Source organism: Heloderma suspectum, chromosome 13 (genome assembly GCF_057233095.1).
Source record: "Heloderma suspectum isolate Gila_16-S chromosome 13, 16-S_ref, whole genome shotgun sequence".
In the NCBI taxonomy this organism is placed as follows: domain Eukaryota; kingdom Metazoa; phylum Chordata; class Lepidosauria; order Squamata; family Helodermatidae; genus Heloderma; species Heloderma suspectum.
In genome coordinates this window covers 18885194-18903548 of record NC_139470.1, presented here as the reverse complement: position 1 = coordinate 18903548, position 18355 = coordinate 18885194, and the positions used below count along the sequence as shown (strand labels likewise).

Here is an 18355-nt window from a genome sequence, read left to right as displayed (position 1 = left end):
TTGAAATGGGTGTGCTGAATTGAATTCACTGCATGTACTCGGTCACACAGATACTTGCATGATCCTTGGGTCTATCAATTGTCCTGCGTAGTGGAGAAGGCAGACTCGAGATCTCAGGGATCTCAGGGACCGGCCACGAATGCTTTCAGGAAGTCTACAACACGGCTGGAGAGCAATGTAGGAAATTCCGCTCCAGTGGTCATCTATGAATGTAAGTTGCGGCCAACTGGATCAGACCAAATGTCCCCTTAGTCCAATGTCCACTTTCTCACAGGGACCAGCCATCAATGTTTCTGGGAAGCCTACAACCATGACACCATAGCCATCTATGGAAATTAAGCTCGACTGGTTGGCAAATCCCAATCCAAATCTGACCCATATGTGAATACATCTGTCACCGACACATAATCCTGATGTTCTCCCACTACAAGGGTTTAGGCGCTAGCCACTGGTGTCTCGATTCTGATTCCATTCCCACATGAGGCCAACGTGTACGTGGAAACAGGAAACTAGGGGAAGCAGCATGTCTGGTTGCTGGGGAACCATCCTTGCTTCCCCCGTTTCTTCCTGGAACATAAGTGCAACAAGCAGATGAGCAAAACAAACAGATAAGCAAACTTCAGAATGGCTGAGCTCCTGATGTTAAGTTGAACGTTTCTTTGCTCACTCACTCACTCACTCACTTCCTACCACTTCTCACCCCCAAATCAGGGAAACCTGAGTAGTGTCCACAGTGCCTATCCTATTCCATCATATCACACCACACCATAGTATGAGGGTTGCACTCTATGGCCAAAAATAAATCTGTCCACATGGCAAATGGTAGAGGTCATTCATGACAACAAGTGTGGAAGAGGGAACATCACCAAGACACTTCCAGTTGCGTATGATCTTGCCCTGACTGAACGTACCCCACGTCAGATCAGAGCACAGGCTTCCAGTCGTTACAAGCAGGCCACTCCATGTGACGACTAATGCCCAGTATGGTTGTGTAATGGAGAGGTGGCCAGCAACTCTTTCTGGAGCCTAGCGTGGAAGGGTTCTCATTATGTCAGTGCCATACAGTATCTTGGAGCCACTGGCCAACCCTCACGTGGAAGCTATCCCCATCAATAGTGGACAGAGCTACGCACAAGTGGGCAACATGTGGCCCTCCAGAGGTTTTGGCCACACCGCTTCTGATCCCTCTGCACTGGCTGGACTGCCTAGGGCTGAGGAGGGTGGCAGGTCAAAACATCAGGATGGCACCAGATGGGCCACCCTTGCCTTGGCCAAAGTAGGGACAGCTCTCCATACGAAGGGAACCGTTTCCAGACAGTATTACATAGTCAGCATTCCATGGGTAACATTTTCAGCTCGTTCAAACATAGACATTGTCCAAGGCCTAGGCCTTTGTGGAACCATGTACTTCACCATGAATTCCATGTGAAACGAAATTCACTGTTAGACTTCCTCATGCAACCCAAGTGTGAAATTCTTAATCAATCACAGGGGATTTTTCTAGCAGTGGAGACATACCACCAGCTGACCAGGGAAGTTCAGATTGACACTCAAAGGAACAGTTCAGTGCATTGAGTTTAATTTATAAGAAACTGAGCATGGACAAAGCCTCATTGCCTACAATGTCTGCTCTAAAACCTCTTCTGAGAAATGCATTCTGCATCTACAGGACGGGAGAAGCCATTAGCACCCCTTCTGTGTGCCTCCTATATGGCTCAAGCTATCATGAAAAGGGGAGATCTTCTGTACTGCTTCCTCCATTTAGAAATGGACCATAGACAGTCCAGTGACTTGAAAGACCTGGGAGACTTATGGAGAAAGCCAAAAGGACCTTCCTCTGCTCTGCCCAGACATTAACCAGATAAGGACATGGTTTCTCTTGCAAAAGAGACCGTTCACTACAGAGTATTTGGCAATGGGAAGTGTGTCATCTTAAGGAAACCAACAGTGGTTGCCTGCTATCCCACTCTATTCCCATACGGAATGGGTATCGCCGATCTTTCTCTGACAGGTGTCAATGAGCATTTTCTGCTGTGAAGACACTGTGGTTTTTGTACAGCTGTGAGTCACTGTGGCCTGTCTTCGGTGGAGGAACCCAACTGACTGTCACTGGTAAGTCACTAAACTTCTCATGTTCCTTTCCTTCCCTATGACAATATTTTAACATTCCCGTCATTTCCCCATTCTTTTCCATCTCTGCCTTCACCTCAGGGTTTCCCTCACTCCATATAGGATGCTCCTTTAATACGAACTGAATTTCAATCCATGCAAGAGTAAGGCGGAAAATCCCGTTTTACATCCCCCTTCTCCAAGGACATTGGAAAACATACTTATAAAAGAAAACATCCCTTTTCTGTCTCTAACTTAATGTGACATTGTTTGAAGAATCTCTTTTGTGGCTACATTGGTAGATTCAAAGGTATCAGAGAAGGGAATTCGCGCTGAGCCAGGTATGTCTGCATAGTCAACTTGGCTTCACGCAGAGGACTGGATTTGTTTTTGTTCAGAACGTGTAATGGTGTGTTTCCATTATGGGACACCCTAACTGTAATAACATAAAAGTGCCTATTAAAGTGGCGTGCTGTTTGATAAGTTGGCAATGCAAAGAATCCAGCTCCTGACCTACTAAAATGAAAAACAGCAGGAGTTCCCAAATTCTATTTGGTCATTGCAGATTTATTACCATGTGAATTGAGGTCAAATTACTGAATGACCATTCCCGTATCTACATGAAGTGTGGGTCCATTCTATGCTGTGATGTGGGGCAGGTTTTTGTAGAGTGGTGTGTCACTGTGGGGGGTGTTTGGAGCAGGAACCCATCTGACTGTCACTGGTAAGTCACTCATTTGTTCACGTCCTTTTCCTTCTCTGTCACAAGATTTTTACATTTCCATCATTTTTGCCGTCTTTCCTTTCTCTGCCTTTGAATTGACCTCAGCATTTCTGTTGACGAATCCACTGAACTTTTCACCGTAGCCATAGCAGGGTGTTGAAATGCCATGTTCTGTGTCTCTTGGGTTCCTTAAAGTGGAAAAAGGAGGGATATGCATGTAATACATACATACATACACACACACATACATACATATGGAAGACAATGGAACCAATGACCTAGGGAGGTAGTGGGCTCTCCCACACTGGAGGCATTCAAGACGAGGCTGGACAGCTGTCAGTCAGGGATGCTCTGGATTCCTGCATTGAGCAGGGGGTTGGTCTCGATGGCCTTGTAGGCCCCTCCAACCCTACTATTCTATGATTCTATGAAATTGGGCTGATGAGAGTGGTAGGTCAAATCATCCGGAGGCCAGGATTGCCCACCCCTTGCTATGACCAGGGTCAGAGAAGGTCTTCAGATGAAGGAAACATTTCCCAAGCAGCATCTGCATAGTTAACATTCATTCGGCACCATTCTTAACAACATGACCATCGTCCACGCCAGTACAGAACAATGCATTTCTGGAAGCCTAGATTTCACCGTGAATCCCGTTGTCAGGCAATTTCATTGCTATCCCACCACATCCAAGCAAGCAGTTCATTTCTTAAGTCAATTAGCACTGAATTCTCTAACGTTTGAGACATACCAACAGCTACTCAGGGAAGCTCATATTTACAGTCAAGGGAACAGTCTGGTGCAGTGGGTTTACATTATCAGAAATTATCTGAGCATAGACAAAGGCTTCTCTGTCTACCACATCACCTATGACTTCTCTGCTCAGAGACATATCCATCTTCTACTAGACTGGATGAACCATTGCCACCATTTCACTCCCTCTCCTATGTAGCTCACGCTATAATGAAAAAAGGGATCTCTTCTGCCATACTTCCTCCATTTGGAAATGGACCATGGCGCATAGGATCACGGTAAAGAACTGAGATGCTTATAGATCACCAAAAGAACCTTCCCCTTCTTTGCCCAAAGATGAACTAGACTGCAGTAACTGTATTCTTCCAAAAATACTCCCTTGCCTACAGTTTCTGTGGAAATGGGAAATGCTTCATCCTAAAGGGAGCAACAGGGGTTGTCGCTCTGTTTCCATGTGGGATAAGTGTGGATAACTGGTCTCTGATGTGAAGTGGGGCAGGTTTTTGTACAGCTGTGTGTCACTGTGGTTTATCTTCGGAAGTGGAACCCGGCTGACTGTCACTGGTAAGTCACTGAATTTATTGTGTCCCTTTTCTTCTCTGTGAACATTGTGTAACATTTCATCATTTTTGCCCTCTTTTCTTTCTCTTCCTTCAAGTTGACCTTGGGGGTTCTGTTGCTTAATCTGGGATGATCAACCGAAACGTTTATCATAGCTGGAGCAGGGTGTTCCAATGCCACCTTACATGTCTCTTCCCTCTCCTCAGGGGATATTAGAGAGTTTATTGATGGAAAAAAAGATATTTTTTCTTGCTGTGTAATTCAATGTAGCATTGTTTGAACATCTCCAAACTCAAATTCTGAAATAATTTTATAGGACGATAGAAAATGTAGCTCACAAATACATTCACGTTTTGGCGTCTTCACACAGTCAACACAACTTATGGACCTGGGATTTTTTTTAATGGCGCCTTCTAATATTGTGATTTCGTAATTGTGCTTCCTGCTAGAATAATGGAACAAGGTCTATTCAAGTGATACATTGTTTGATAGGTGGGCAATCCAGAGCAACAGGCTCTCTCTCTATTTTTTTCTAAAACCAAGAGGTTCCATGTTTATTTTGGTAGACACAGGTCTTTGTGAAATGCAAGTGTGTGGTGTAGTTGGAGAGCCAGTGTGGTGTAGTGTCGCGAGTGTTGAACTGGGAGCCGGGAGATCTGGGTTCTAGTCCCCATTCGGCCAAGGAAGCTCCCTGGGTGACATTGGGCCAGTCACCGACTCACAGCCCAGCCTACCTCATAGGGTTGTTGTTGTGAGGATAAAATGGAGTGGAGGATGATAATGCAAGCTGCCTTGGGTTCCTTGCAAGAGTGGGGGGGGGGGAAGCAGGATATAAATGCAGTTAATATATAAATACATAAATTTGAGGTCAACTTTCTGAATGACATTTGGAATGAGTGTTCCAAGAATGGTAGCAGAAAGCTGCAATCCACCAGGCATCACAGGGCCAGGATACATCTGATGCAGGAAACTGCATCTCCTGATGTTTTTGTTTGATTTGATGGTAGATCAGCTTTTGTGGGCACCAGACCGTGCTTCTCATCAAGGAGGTCTTTTCTACCCCAAATGTTGTATTAGCCCCGCTGAGAAAAATAATCCCCTGTCTCTATCATGCCCATTTTTTCCCCCAGTGCAGCTAATAATGGACTCAGGGTGCAATTGTATAAACACTTAGCTGGGAGTACATCCTATTGAACTCAGAGGGACTTACTTCTCAGTGCATGCATAGGATTGCGATGTAAGGGCAGAATAGCTGAGGAAAGCAGCAGGGGTAGGAACCGTTAAATATCTTTTCCTTCAGTACTGCTCTTCCCAGGAAAATTGGATCTCCCAGCTGTTTGTTTGTTTGTTTGTTTGTTTTATAATGCTGGGACATCCAGTCATCCAGGTCTCCTGCATGCTGTCGGTTTTACCTCTGGGGGTTCCAGTTAAATTTATTGCATTGCACTAGTATACATCAATTGGAGATTTCATGGATTGACAGGTGCCTTTCATTCCATCGTCTCTTCATTGACAGAATCAGATTTTTTCAAGTTTCACAAAGTTGCGTAAATTCACATTTGTGGGAATTCGCACTTTCAAGAATTCATGAATTCACATTTGGAAAAAAGCGCAAATCCCCCCCCCCCTGGCATTTTCATGCTTTAGCCTATGGGGAAAATGCACATTTTTGGACAGGGTTTTTTATTATGCTTTTACATATTTTTCTGTGACAACGTTTCCATAAAAATCCAGGGAGTAAAACAACTGGTCTGCAAGTCCGCAGAATCCGGGCCCCTCAGGAAAAGCCTAGTAATGTGGTCTTACTGAGGTGAGAGAGACTGCATGGCACAAAGAGGTTGAGCGTTGCTGCCTTACATGATCATCAGGAAGTTCTGATGGTTGTAGGGCTTGTTTCCCACTGGAATGTCAGGCTTGTCGATACCACAGAATATCTCTTTAACATTATGGCCAACCATTCTGGCACATTTAGTATTCCGGGGTTGTTCTTCACTTTCCTTTGTGTAACTACCGTTGAATTTAAACAAACAAACAAAAAAAACTGCTTTGAATTTCCTCCAGAAATACAATGAGGGCAGATTTACAAAGGTGAGCATCTGGCAAACGATGTATCTCAGTGGTAGAGCATCAGCTGTACATGCAAAAGGTCCCAAGTTCAATGCTTGGCATCTCCATGTTGTGGTGAGAAAGACCCTTGTCGGAAAACGTGGAGGGGCTCTGCCAAACACTGAATACTGAACCACGTAGACCAAAGATCTATGCATAAGTCAGATTCCTCTGCGCTGCTCTTTTCCTTCTTCAGAAGATTGTGTATGCAGGTATCCATCCGCCTGAAGATGCATTCGCACAATTATCTACCACGAAGTCTTGCAGAACCTTAAGGACTAGCAGGTTCCTTGTGGCATAAGTGACCATGGCCTAGAGCCACCAATGCTGACCGCTGTCCCTCTGGACCTGGAAGCAGTTAGTGTGTCGATGTCACCTGGATTATTTTTCTGATTGCAACTGAACTCTTTCTCATTTACCATTACTCCACCTTGTCTAGAATACATGTACAAAATCAAAATGGGGTGGGGATATATGCGCAGATGACCCTCGAGTTAATTGGAGCACTGAGATATTTTATATCTCGGATTAGGGTTGGGATTAGGGTTGGGGTGAGGGTTAAGTGGTGGGATTAAATGACCCTCCTCCATATCCATATCCATCCTAGAATTGCCAGGTTCTCTGGTGAAATGAAGGCTGACATCCCACTGAGGGGGCTGGACAGTGTCTTCTTAGCAGTTTTGGACTGTGTGTCAGGGCTCACATGGTGCAATGCTCCTCCATACAACAGAAATGCCATGTGTAGAGAAAAACAGAAGCCAGGGAGAAGAGCTCTAGCCTGTCCTTCACCCGGAGAGGTGAACATCTAAGATGGAGGCGTTTCTTTGTGTTGGAGGGTGGGGGACCATTGCACCCTGTGCTGCCCCACCTGCATTCTGAAATGGTACAGGCCACACATGCCGTCACCCTCTCAGGTAGAGGTGGGCCACTACCACACTCCCAAATTTATGCTCGATCTAATTTACCAGTTCATTGCTGAGATATCCAATGCCACAAGAGCTAATATAAAAGATGTTTGGGCCTAACCTACTTGCCAGGAGCCCCTGTATTTCTGAATTAATTAACATTTGTTCACATGGACTAAAGACCTTTTCTAATTGGAATTTTCTAATTGGGCCTTGTAGGCCCCTTCCAACCCTACTATTCTATGATTCTAAGAATGTATGAACATGGGACAAGGCGGGTCAGGGATACAGCACAGATACCCCTGGGAGGGCTGCCTGTGTAAATGCCATGGCTTGGATGCATATTACATCATACGTAGAGAACCTGCTTTGAAATGAATGGGACTTCAGCTAATGAGTCACTTTAGACCCATTGATTTCATTGGGTTGGCTCTCATTATGACAAACACTGGATCCAAGAACTTTCCAAGAATTGGGACTGTATTGGCAGCAAAGCCAAAAGTTCCCACTAGTTCACAGAGACTTCTGCAAGAAGAATAGTGGAGGCTGGTTTTGAGGACTTGCCGGAAGACGTTACCGTGCCAAGGCACATTCTATTGAAAATGTTGTCTTAGTTCCACGATGAAACCCTGAAGAAAAATAGCCCAAACCCTCAATCATCAGCTGAATTCCAAATGTTCACACTTGCATAAATCTCAAATACCCCCGCAGGGCTGGTGTAATAGCCTGACGTAGAAAGTCTGTCTGATGCTTAAGGTCATACGTAAGAAGTTCTGTCCATGGCAATGTCCGGGTTAAATCCATGGGTGAGATCCAGAGTTAAGTCATACAGATTTGCCAATGTACGCGTCTGTAATATTCTGCAGAGGCACTTTACTGTTTCGCTCAGGCACTTAAGAAAATCTCTGCTCTCTTCCAGGTCAGCCAACAGCCTCGCCTTCCGTGGTACTCTACCCTCCATCCCAGGAAGAGCTCAAGGCCAAAAAGACAGCCACCTTGGTCTGTCTGATAGATGGCTTTTATCCGGGTACCATAGAAGTCAGCTGGCAGGCTGATGGCAGTGCGATCTCCTCGGGAGTGGAGACCACCAAACCCGCCAAAAAGGATGGCAAGTACATGGCCAGCAGTTACCTGACCCTGACTGAGGCAGGCTGGGCAGACCATGAGACGTACAGCTGCCAGGTGACGCACGAAGGAAAGAGCATCACAAAGTCGGTGAACAGAATGGAGTGTTCTTAAAGATTGGGTGACTCAAGGGTGGCCCGTATCCCTCCAGCCACCAGGAAGAAAGTGTCCTTCCTCCATGGGCACAAATTCATTCTCTTCTTTCCTCCCAATGCTAGTCTGACTGAATAATACCGATATCTCTTGTATGTTGCCCCACTCCCCGGACCCACACACCTTGTATGCTTGCTTCCAGTATTAGCAGAGTAATAAAATTTGACATATTTCACTGGGGCTCTTTCTTGACCAAGGTACTTAAGAACATAAGAAGAGTCCTGCTGGATCACACCCAACTGGGCCTTTCTAATCCAGCATCTTGCTTCAAACAGTGTTCAGTTAGCTCTCATGCAAGATGGTTGAGCTGTGCAAGTCATTAGGTGACCCCCTTGGTTCTCAATGAGATCCGCTGAATCTAGATTTTTCACTGGGTTGAAATGGGTGTGCTGAATTGAATTCACTGCATGTACTCGGTCACACAGATACTTGCATGATCCTTGGGTCTATCAATTGTCCTGCGTAGTGGAGAAGGCAGACTCGAGATCTCAGGGATCTCAGGGACCGGCCACGAATGCTTTCAGGAAGTCTACAACACGGCTGGAGAGCAATGTAGGAAATTCCGCTCCAGTGGTTATCTATGAATGTAAGTTGCGGCCAACTGGATCAGACCAAATGTCCCCTTAGTCCAATGTCCACTTTCTCACAGGGACCAGCCATCAATGTTTCTGGGAAGCCTACAACCATGACACCATAGCCATCTATGGAAATTAAGCTCGACTGGTTGGCAAATCCCAATCCAAATCTGACCCATATGTGAATACATCTGTCACCGACACATAATCCTGATGTTCTCCCACTACAAGGGTTTAGGCGCTAGCCACTGGTGTCTCGATTCTGATTCCATTCCCACATGAGGCCAACGTGTACGTGGAAACAGGAAACTAGGGGAAGCAGCATGTCTGGTTGCTGGGGAACCATCCTTGCTTCCCCCGTTTCTTCCTGGAACATAAGTGCAACAAGCAGATGAGCAAAACAAACAGATAAGCAAACTTCAGAATGGCTGAGCTCCTGATGTTAAGTTGAACGTTTCTTTGCTCACTCACTCACTCACTCACTCACTTCCTACCACTTCTCACCCTCAAATCAAGGAAACCTGAGTAGTGTCCACAGTGCCTATCCTATTCCATCATATCACACCACACCATAGTATGAGGGTTACACTCTATGGCCAAAAATAAATCTGTCCACATGGCAAATGGTAGAGGTCATTCATGACAACAAGTGTGGAAGAGGGAACATCACCAAGACACTTCCAGTTGCGTATGATCTTGCCCTGACTGAACGTACCCCACGTCAGATCAGAGCACAGGCTTCCAGTCGTTACAAGCAGGCCACTCCATGTGACGACTAATGCCCAGTATGGTTGTGTAATGGAGCGGTGGCCAGCAACTCTTTCTGGAGTCTAGCGTGGAAGGGTTCTCATTATGTCAGTGCCATACAGTATCTTGGAGCCACTGGCCAACCCTCACGTGGAAGCTATCCCCATCAATAGTGGACAGAGCTACGCACAGGTGGGCAACATGTGACCCTCCAGATATTTTGGCCACACCGCTTCTGATCCCTCTGCACTGGCTGGACTGCCTAGGGCTGAGGAGGGTGGCAGGTCAAAACATCAGGATGGCACCAGATGGGCCACCCTTGCCTTGGCCAAAGTAGGGACAGCTCTCCATACGAAGGGAACCGTTTCCAGACAGTATTACATAGTCAGCATTCCATGGGTAACATTTTCAGCTCGTTCAAACATAGACATTGTCCAAGGCCTAGGCCTTTGTGGAACCATGTACTTCACCATGAATTCCATGTGAAACGAAATTCACTGTTAGACCTCCTCATGCAACCCAAGTGTGAAATTCTTAATCAATCACAGGGGATTTTTCTAGCAGTGGAGACATACCACCAGCTGACCAGGGAAGTTCAGATTGACACTCAAAGGAACAGTTCAGTGCATTGAGTTTAATTTATAAGAAACTGAGCATGGACAAAGCCTCATTGCCTACAATGTCTGCTCTAAAACCTCTTCTGAAAAACGCATTCTGCATCTACAGGACGGGAGAAGCCATTAGCACCCCGTCTGTGTGCCTCCTATATGGCTCAAGCTATCATGAAAAGGGGAGATCTTCTGTATTGCTTCCTCCATCTAGAAATGGACCATAGACAGTCCAATGACTTGAAAGACCTGGGAGACTTATGGAGAAAGCCAAGAGGACCTTCCTCTGCTCTGCCCAGAAATTAACCAGATAAGGGCATTGTTTCTCTTGCAAAAGAGACCGTTCACTACAGAGTATTTGGCAATGGGAAGTGTGTCATCTTAAGGAAACCAACAGTGGTTGTCTGCTTTCCCACTCTATTCCCATACGGAATGGGTATCGCTGATCTTTCTCTGACAGGTGTCAATGAGCATTTTCTGCTGTGAAGACACTGTGGTTTTTGTACAGCTCTGAGTCACTGTGGGCTGTCTTCGGTGGAGGAACCCAACTGACTGTCACTGGTAAGTCACTAAACTTCTCATGTTCCTTTCCTTCCCTATGACAATATTTTAACATTCCCGTCATTTCCCCATTCTTTTCCATCTCTGCCTTCACCTCAGGGTTTCCCTCACTCCATATAGGATGCTCCTTTAATACGAACTGAATTTCAATCCATGCAAGAGTAAGGCGGAAAATCCCGTTTTACATCCCCCTTCTCCAAGGACATTGGAAAACATACTTATAAAAGAAAACATCCCTTTTCTGTCTCTAACTTAATGTGACATTGTTTGAAGAATCTCTTTTGTGGCTACATTGGTAGATTCAAAGGTATCAGAGAAGGGAATTCGCGCTGAGCCAGGTATGCCTGCATAGTCAACTTGGCTTCACGCAGAGGACTGGATTTGTTTTTGTTCAGAACGTGTAATGGTGTGTTTCCATTATGGGACACCCTAACTGCAATAACATAAAAGTGCCTATTAAAGTGGCGTGCTGTTTAATAAGTTGGCAATGCAAAGAATCCAGCTCCTGACCTACTAAAATGAAAAGCAGCAGGAGTTCCCAAATTCTATTTGGTCATTGCAGATTTATTACCATGTGAATTGAGGTCAAATTACTGAATGACCATTCCCGTATCTACATGAAGTGTGGGTCCATTCTATGCTGTGATGTGGGGCAGGTTTTTGTAGAGTGGTGTGTCACTGTGGGGGGTGTTTGGAGCAGGAACCCATCTGACTGTCACTGGTAAGTCACTCATTTGTTCACGTCCTTTTCCTTCTCTGTCACAAGATTTTTACATTTCCATCATTTTTGCCGTCTTTCCTTTCTCTGCCTTTGAATTGACCTCAGCATTTCTGTTGACGAATCCACTGAACTTTTCACCGTAGCCATAGCAGGGTGTTGAAATGCCATGTTCTGTGTCTCTTGGGTTCCTTAAAGTGGAAAAAGGAGGGATATGCATGTAATACATACATACATACACACACACATACATACATATGGAAGACAATGGAACCAATGACCTAGGGAGGTAGTGGGCTCTCCCACACTGGAGGCATTCAAGACGAGGCTGGACAGCTGTCAGTCAGGGATGCTCTGGATTCCTGCATTGAGCAGGGGGTTGGTCTCGATGGCCTTGTAGGCCCCTCCAACCCTACTATTCTATGATTCTATGAAACTGGGCTGATGAGAGTGGTAGGTCAAATCATCCGGAGGCCAGGATTGCCCACCCCTTGCTATGACCAGGGTCAGAGAAGGTCTTCAGATGAAGGAAACATTTCCCAAGCAGCATCTGCATAGTTAACATTCATTCGGCACCATTCTTAACAACATGACCATCGTCCACGCCAGTACAGAACAATGCATTTCTGGAAGCCTAGATTTCACCGTGAATCCCGTTGTCAGGCAATTTCATTGCTATCCCACCACATCCAAGCAAGCAGTTCATTTCTTAAGTCAATTAGCACTGAATTCTCTAACGTTTGAGACATACCAACAGCTACTCAGGGAAGCTCATATTTACAGTCAAGGGAACAGTCTGGTGCAGCGGGTTTACATTATCAGAAATTATCTGAGCATAGACAAAGGCTTCTCTGTCTACCACATCACCTATGACTTCTCTGCTCAGAGACATATCCATCTTCTACTAGACTGGATGAACCATTGCCACCATTTCACTCCCTCTCCTATGTAGCTCACGCTATAATGAAAAAAGGGATCTTCTGCCATACTTCCTCCATTTGGAAATGGACCATGGCGCATAGGATCACGGTAAAGAACTGAGATGCTTATAGATCACCAAAAGAACCTTCCCCTTCTTTGCCCAAAGATGAACTAGACTGCAGTAACTGTATTCTTCCAAAAATACTCCCTTGCCTACAGTTTCTGTGGAAATGGGAAATGCTTCATCCTAAAGGGAGCAACAGGGGTTGTCGCTCTGTTTCCATGTGGGATAAGTGTGGATAACTGGTCTCTGATGTGAAGTGGGGCAGGTTTTTGTACAGCTGTGTGTCACTGTGGTATATCTTCGGAGGAGGAACCCGGCTGACTGTCATTAGTAAGTCACTGAATTTATTGTGTCCCTTTTCTTCTCTGTGAACATTGTGTAACATTTCATCATTTTTGCCCTCTTTTCTTTCTCTTCCTTCAAGTTGACCTTGGGGGTTCTGTTGCTTAATCTGGGATGATCAACCGAAACGTTTATCATAGCTGGAGCAGGGTGTTCCAATGCCACCTTACATGTCTCTTCCCTCTCCTCAGGGGATATTAGAGAGTTTATTGATGGAAAAAAAGATATTTTTTCTTGCTGTGTAATTCAATGTGTCATTGTTTGAAAATCTCCAAACTCAAATTCTGAAATAATTTTATAGGACGATAGAAAATGTAGCTCACAAATACATTCACGTTTTGGCGTCTTCACACAGTCAACACAACTTATGGACCTGGGACAGTGCTCAGGATTTTTTTTAATGGCGCCTTCTAATATTGTGATTTCGTAATTGTGCTTCCTGCTAGAATAATGGAACAAGGTCTATTCAAGTGATACATTGTTTGATAGGTGGGCAATCCAGAGCAACAGGCTCTCTCTCTATTTTTTTCTAAAACCAAGAGGTTCCATGTTTATTTTGGTAGACACAGGTCTTTGTGAAATGCAAGTGTGTGGTGTAGTTGGAGAGCCAGTGTGGTGTAGTGTCGCGAGTGTTGAACTGGGAGCCGGGAGATCTGGGTTCTAGTCCCCATTCGGCCAAGGAAGCTCCCTGGGTGACATTGGGCCAGTCACCGACTCACAGCCCAGCCTACCTCACAGGGTTGTTGTTGTGAGGATAAAATGGAGTGGAGGATGATAATGCAAGCTGCCTTGGGTTCCTTGCAAGAGTGGGGGGGGGAGGCAGGATATAAATGCAGTTAATATATAAATACATAAATTTGAGGTCAACTTTCTGAATGACATTTGGAATGAGTGTTCCAAGAATGGTAGCAGAAAGCTGCAATCCACCAGGCATCACAGGGCCAGGATACATCTGATGCAGGAAACTGCATCTCCTGATGTTTTTGTTTGATTTGATGGTAGATCAGCTTTTGTGGGCACCAGACCGTGCTTCTCATCAAGGAGGTCTTTTCTACCCCAAATGTTGTATTAGCCCCGCTGAGAAAAATAATCCCCTGTCTCTATCATGCCCATTTTTTCCCCCAGTGCAGCTAATAATGGACTCAGGGTGCAATTGTATAAACACTTAGCTGGGAGTACATCCTATTGAACTCAGAGGGACTTACTTCTCAGTGCATGCATAGGATTGCGATGTAAGGGCAGAATAGCTGAGGAAAGCAGCAGGGGTAGGAACCATTAAATATCTTTTCCTTCAGTACTGCTCTTCCCAGGAAAATTGGATCTCCCAGCTGTTTGTTTGTTTGTTTGTTTGTTTTATAATGCTGGGACATCCAGTCATCCAGGTCTCCTGCATGCTGTCGGTTTTACCTCTGGGGGTTCCAGTTAAATTTATTGCATTACACTAGTATACATCAATTGGAGATTTCATGGATTGACAGGTGCCTTTCATTCCATCGTCTCTTCATTGACAGAATCAGATTTTTTCAAGTTTCACAAAGTTGCGTAAATTCACATTTGTGGGAATTCGCACTTTCAAGAATTCATGAATTCACATTTGGAAAAAAGCGCAAATCCCCCCCCCCCCTGGCATTTTCATGCTTTAGCCTATGGGGAAAATGCACATTTTTGGACAGGGTTTTTTATTATGCTTTTACATATTTTTCTGTGACAACGTTTCCATAAAAATCCAGGGAGTAAAACAACTGGTCTGCAAGTCCGCAGAATCCGGGCCCCTCAGGAAAAGCCTAGTAATGTGGTCTTACTGAGGTGAGAGAGACTGCATGGCACAAAGAGGTTGAGCGTTGCTGCCTTACATGATCATCAGGAAGTTCTGATGGTTGTAGGGCTTGTTTCCCACTGGAATGTCAGGCTTGTCGATACCACAGAATATCTCTTTAACATTATGGCCAACCATTCTGGCACATTTAGTATTCCGGGGTTGTTCTTCCCTTTCCTTTGTGTAACTACCGTTGAATTTAAACAACAACAAAAAAAAACTGCTTTGAATTTCCTCCAGAAATACAATGAGGGCAGATTTACAAAGGTGAGCATCTGGCAAACGATGTATCTCAGTGGTAGAGCATCAGCTGTACATGCAAAAGGTCCCAAGTTCAATGCTTGGCATCTCCATGTTGTGGTGAGAAAGACCCTTGTCAGAAAACGTGGAGGGGCTCTGCCAAACACTGAATACTGAACCACGTAGACCAAAGATCTATGCATAAGTCAGATTCCTCTGCGCTGCTCTTTTCCTTCTTCAGAAGATTGTGTATGCAGGTATCCATCCGCCTGAAGATGCATTCGCACAATTATCTACCACGAAGTCTTGCAGAACCTTAAGGACTAGCAGGTTCCTTGTGGCATAAGTGACCATGGCCTAGAGCCACCAATGCTGACCGCTGTCCCTCTGGACCTGGAAGCAGTTAGTGTGTCGATGTCACCTGGATTATTTTTCTGATTGCAACTGAACTCTTTCTCATTTACCATTACTCCACCTTGTCTAGAATACATGTACAAAATCAAAATGGGGTGGGGATATATGCGCAGATGACCCTCGAGTTAATTGGAGCACTGAGATATTTTATATCTCGGATTAGGGTTGGGATTAGGGTTGGGGTGAGGGTTAAGTGGTGGGATTAAATGACCCTCCTCCATATCCATATCCATCCTAGAATTGCCAGGTTCTCTGGTGAAATGAAGGCTGACATCCCACTGAGGGGGCTGGACAGTGTCTTCTTAGCAGTTTTGGACTGTGTGTCAGGGCTCACATGGTGCAATGCTCCTCCATACAACAGAAATGCCATGTGTAGAGAAAAACAGAAGCCAGGGAGAAGAGCTCTAGCCTGTCCTTCACCCGGAGAGGTGAACATCTAAGATGGAGGCGTTTCTTTGTGTTGGAGGGTGGGGGACCATTGCACCCTGTGCTGCCCCACCTGCATTCTGAAATGGTACAGGCCACACATGCCGTCACCCTCTCAGGTAGAGGTGGGCCACTACCACACTCCCAAATTTATGCTCGATCTAATTTACCAGTTCATTGCTGAGATATCCAATGCCACAAGAGCTAATATAAAAGATGTTTGGGCCTAACCTACTTGCCAGGAGCCCCTGTATTTCTGAATTAATTAACATTTGTTCACATGGACTAAAGACCTTTTCTAATTGGAATTTTCTAATTGGGCCTTGTAGGCCCCTTCCAACCCTACTATTCTATGATTCTAAGAATGTATGAACATGGGACAAGGCGGGTCAGGGATACAGCACAGATACCCCTGGGAGGGCTGCCTGTGTAAATGCCATGGCTTGGATGCATATTACATCATACGTAGAGAACCTGCTTTGAAATGAATGGGACTTCAGCTAATGAGTCACTTTAGACCCATTGATTTCATTGGGTTGGCTCTCATTATGACAAACACTGGATCCAAGAACTTTCCAAGAATTGGGACTGTATTGGCAGCAAAGCCAAAAGTTCCCACTAGTTCACAGAGACTTCTGCAAGAAGAATAGTGGAGGCTGGTTTTGAGGACTTGCCGGAAGACGTTACCGTGCCAAGGCACATTCTATTGAAAATGTTGCCTTAGTTCCACGATGAAACCCTGAAGAAAAATAGCCCAAACCCTCAATCATCAGCTGAATTCCAAATGTTCACACTTGCATAAATCTCAAATACCCCCGCAGGGCTGGTGTAATAGCCTGACGTAGAAAGTCTGGCTGATGCTTAAGGTCATACGTAAGAAGTTCTGTCCATGGCAATGTCCGGGTTAAATCCATGGGTGAGATCCAGAGTTAAGTCATACAGATTTGCCAATGTACGCGTCTGTAATATTCTGCAGAGGCACTTTACTGTTTCGCTCAGGCACTTAAGAAAATCTCTGCTCTCTTCCAGGTCAGCCAACAGCCTCGCCTTCCGTGGTACTCTACCCTCCATCCCAGGAAGAGCTCAAGGCCAAAAAGACAGCCACCTTGGTCTGTCTGATAGATGGCTTTTATCCGGGTACCATAGAAGTCAGCTGGCAGGCTGATGGCAGTGCGATCTCCTCGGGAGTGGAGACCACCAAACCCGCCAAAAAGGATGGCAAGTACATGGCCAGCAGTTACCTGACCCTGACTGAGGCAGGCTGGGCAGACCATGAGACGTACAGCTGCCAGGTGACGCACGAAGGAAAGAGCATCACAAAGTCGGTGAACAGAATGGAGTGTTCTTAAAGATTGGGTGACTCAAGGGTGGCCCGTATCCCTCCAGCCACCAGGAAGAAAGTGTCCTTCCTCCATGGGCACAAATTCATTCTCTTCTTTCCTCCCAATGCTAGTCTGACTGAATAATACCGATATCTCTTGTATGTTGCCCCACTCCCCGGACCCACACACCTTGTATGCTTGCTTCCAGTATTAGCAGAGTAATAAAATTTGACATATTTCACTGGGGCTCTTTCTCGACCAAGGTACTTAAGAACATAAGAAGAGTCCTGCTGGATCACACCCAACTGGGCCTTTCTAATCCAGCATCTTGCTTCAAACAGTGTTCAGTTAGCTCTCATGCAAGATGGTTGAGCTGTGCAAGTCATTAGGTGACCCCCTTGGTTCTCAATGAGATCCGCTGAATCTAGATTTTTCACTGGGTTGAAATGGGTGTGCTGAATTGAATTCACTGCATGTACTCGGTCACACAGATACTTGCATGATCCTTGGGTCTATCAATTGTCCTGCGTAGTGGAGAAGGCAGACTCGAGATCTCAGGGATCTCAGGGACCGGCCACGAATGCTTTCAGGAAGTCTACAACACGGCTGGAGAGCAATGTAGGAAATTCCGCTCCAGTGGTTATCTATGAATGTAAGTTGCGGCCAACTGGATCAGACCAAATGTCCCCTTAGTCCAATGTCCACTTTCTCACAGGGACCAGCCATCAATGTTTCTGGGAAGCCTACAACCATGACACCATAGCCATCTATGGAAATTAAGCTCGACTGGTTGGCAAATCCCAATCCAAATCTGACCCATATGTGAATACATCTGTCACCGACACATAATCCTGATGTTCTCCCACTACAAGGGTTTAGGCGCTAGCCACTGGTGTCTCGATTCTGATTCCATTCCCACATGAGGCCAACGTGTACGTGGAAACAGGAAACTAGGGGAAGCAGCATGTCTGGTTGCTGGGGAACCATCCTTGCTTCCCCCGTTTCTTCCTGGAACATAAGTGCAACAAGCAGATGAGCAAAACAAACAGATAAGCAAACTTCAGAATGGCTGAGCTCCTGATGTTAAGTTGAACGTTTCTTTGCTCACTCACTCACTCACTCACTCACTTCCTACCACTTCTCACCCTCAAATCAAGGAAACCTGAGT

The 18355-nt window shown here is 45.4% G+C and overlaps 2 pseudogenes across 2 annotated transcripts; both read left to right on the top strand.

The window, feature by feature from the left end:
• The first annotated feature begins 1048 nt into the window (after positions 1 to 1048).
• LOC146336139 (immunoglobulin lambda constant 6 pseudogene) lies at positions 1049 to 8607 on the top strand (annotated as a pseudogene). The gene is made up of 3 exons (XR_014785672.1): positions 1049 to 1227; positions 4095 to 4147; positions 8075 to 8607. The product of XR_014785672.1 is annotated as an immunoglobulin lambda constant 6 pseudogene (transcript).
• A 1253-nt stretch (positions 8608 to 9860) lies between these two features.
• On the top strand, positions 9861 to 17427 carry LOC146336138 (Ig lambda-1 chain C region pseudogene; annotated as a pseudogene). The gene is made up of 3 exons (XR_014785671.1): positions 9861 to 9947; positions 12885 to 12957; positions 16895 to 17427. The product of XR_014785671.1 is annotated as an Ig lambda-1 chain C region pseudogene (transcript).
• Positions 17428 to 18355: the final 928 nt, after the last annotated feature.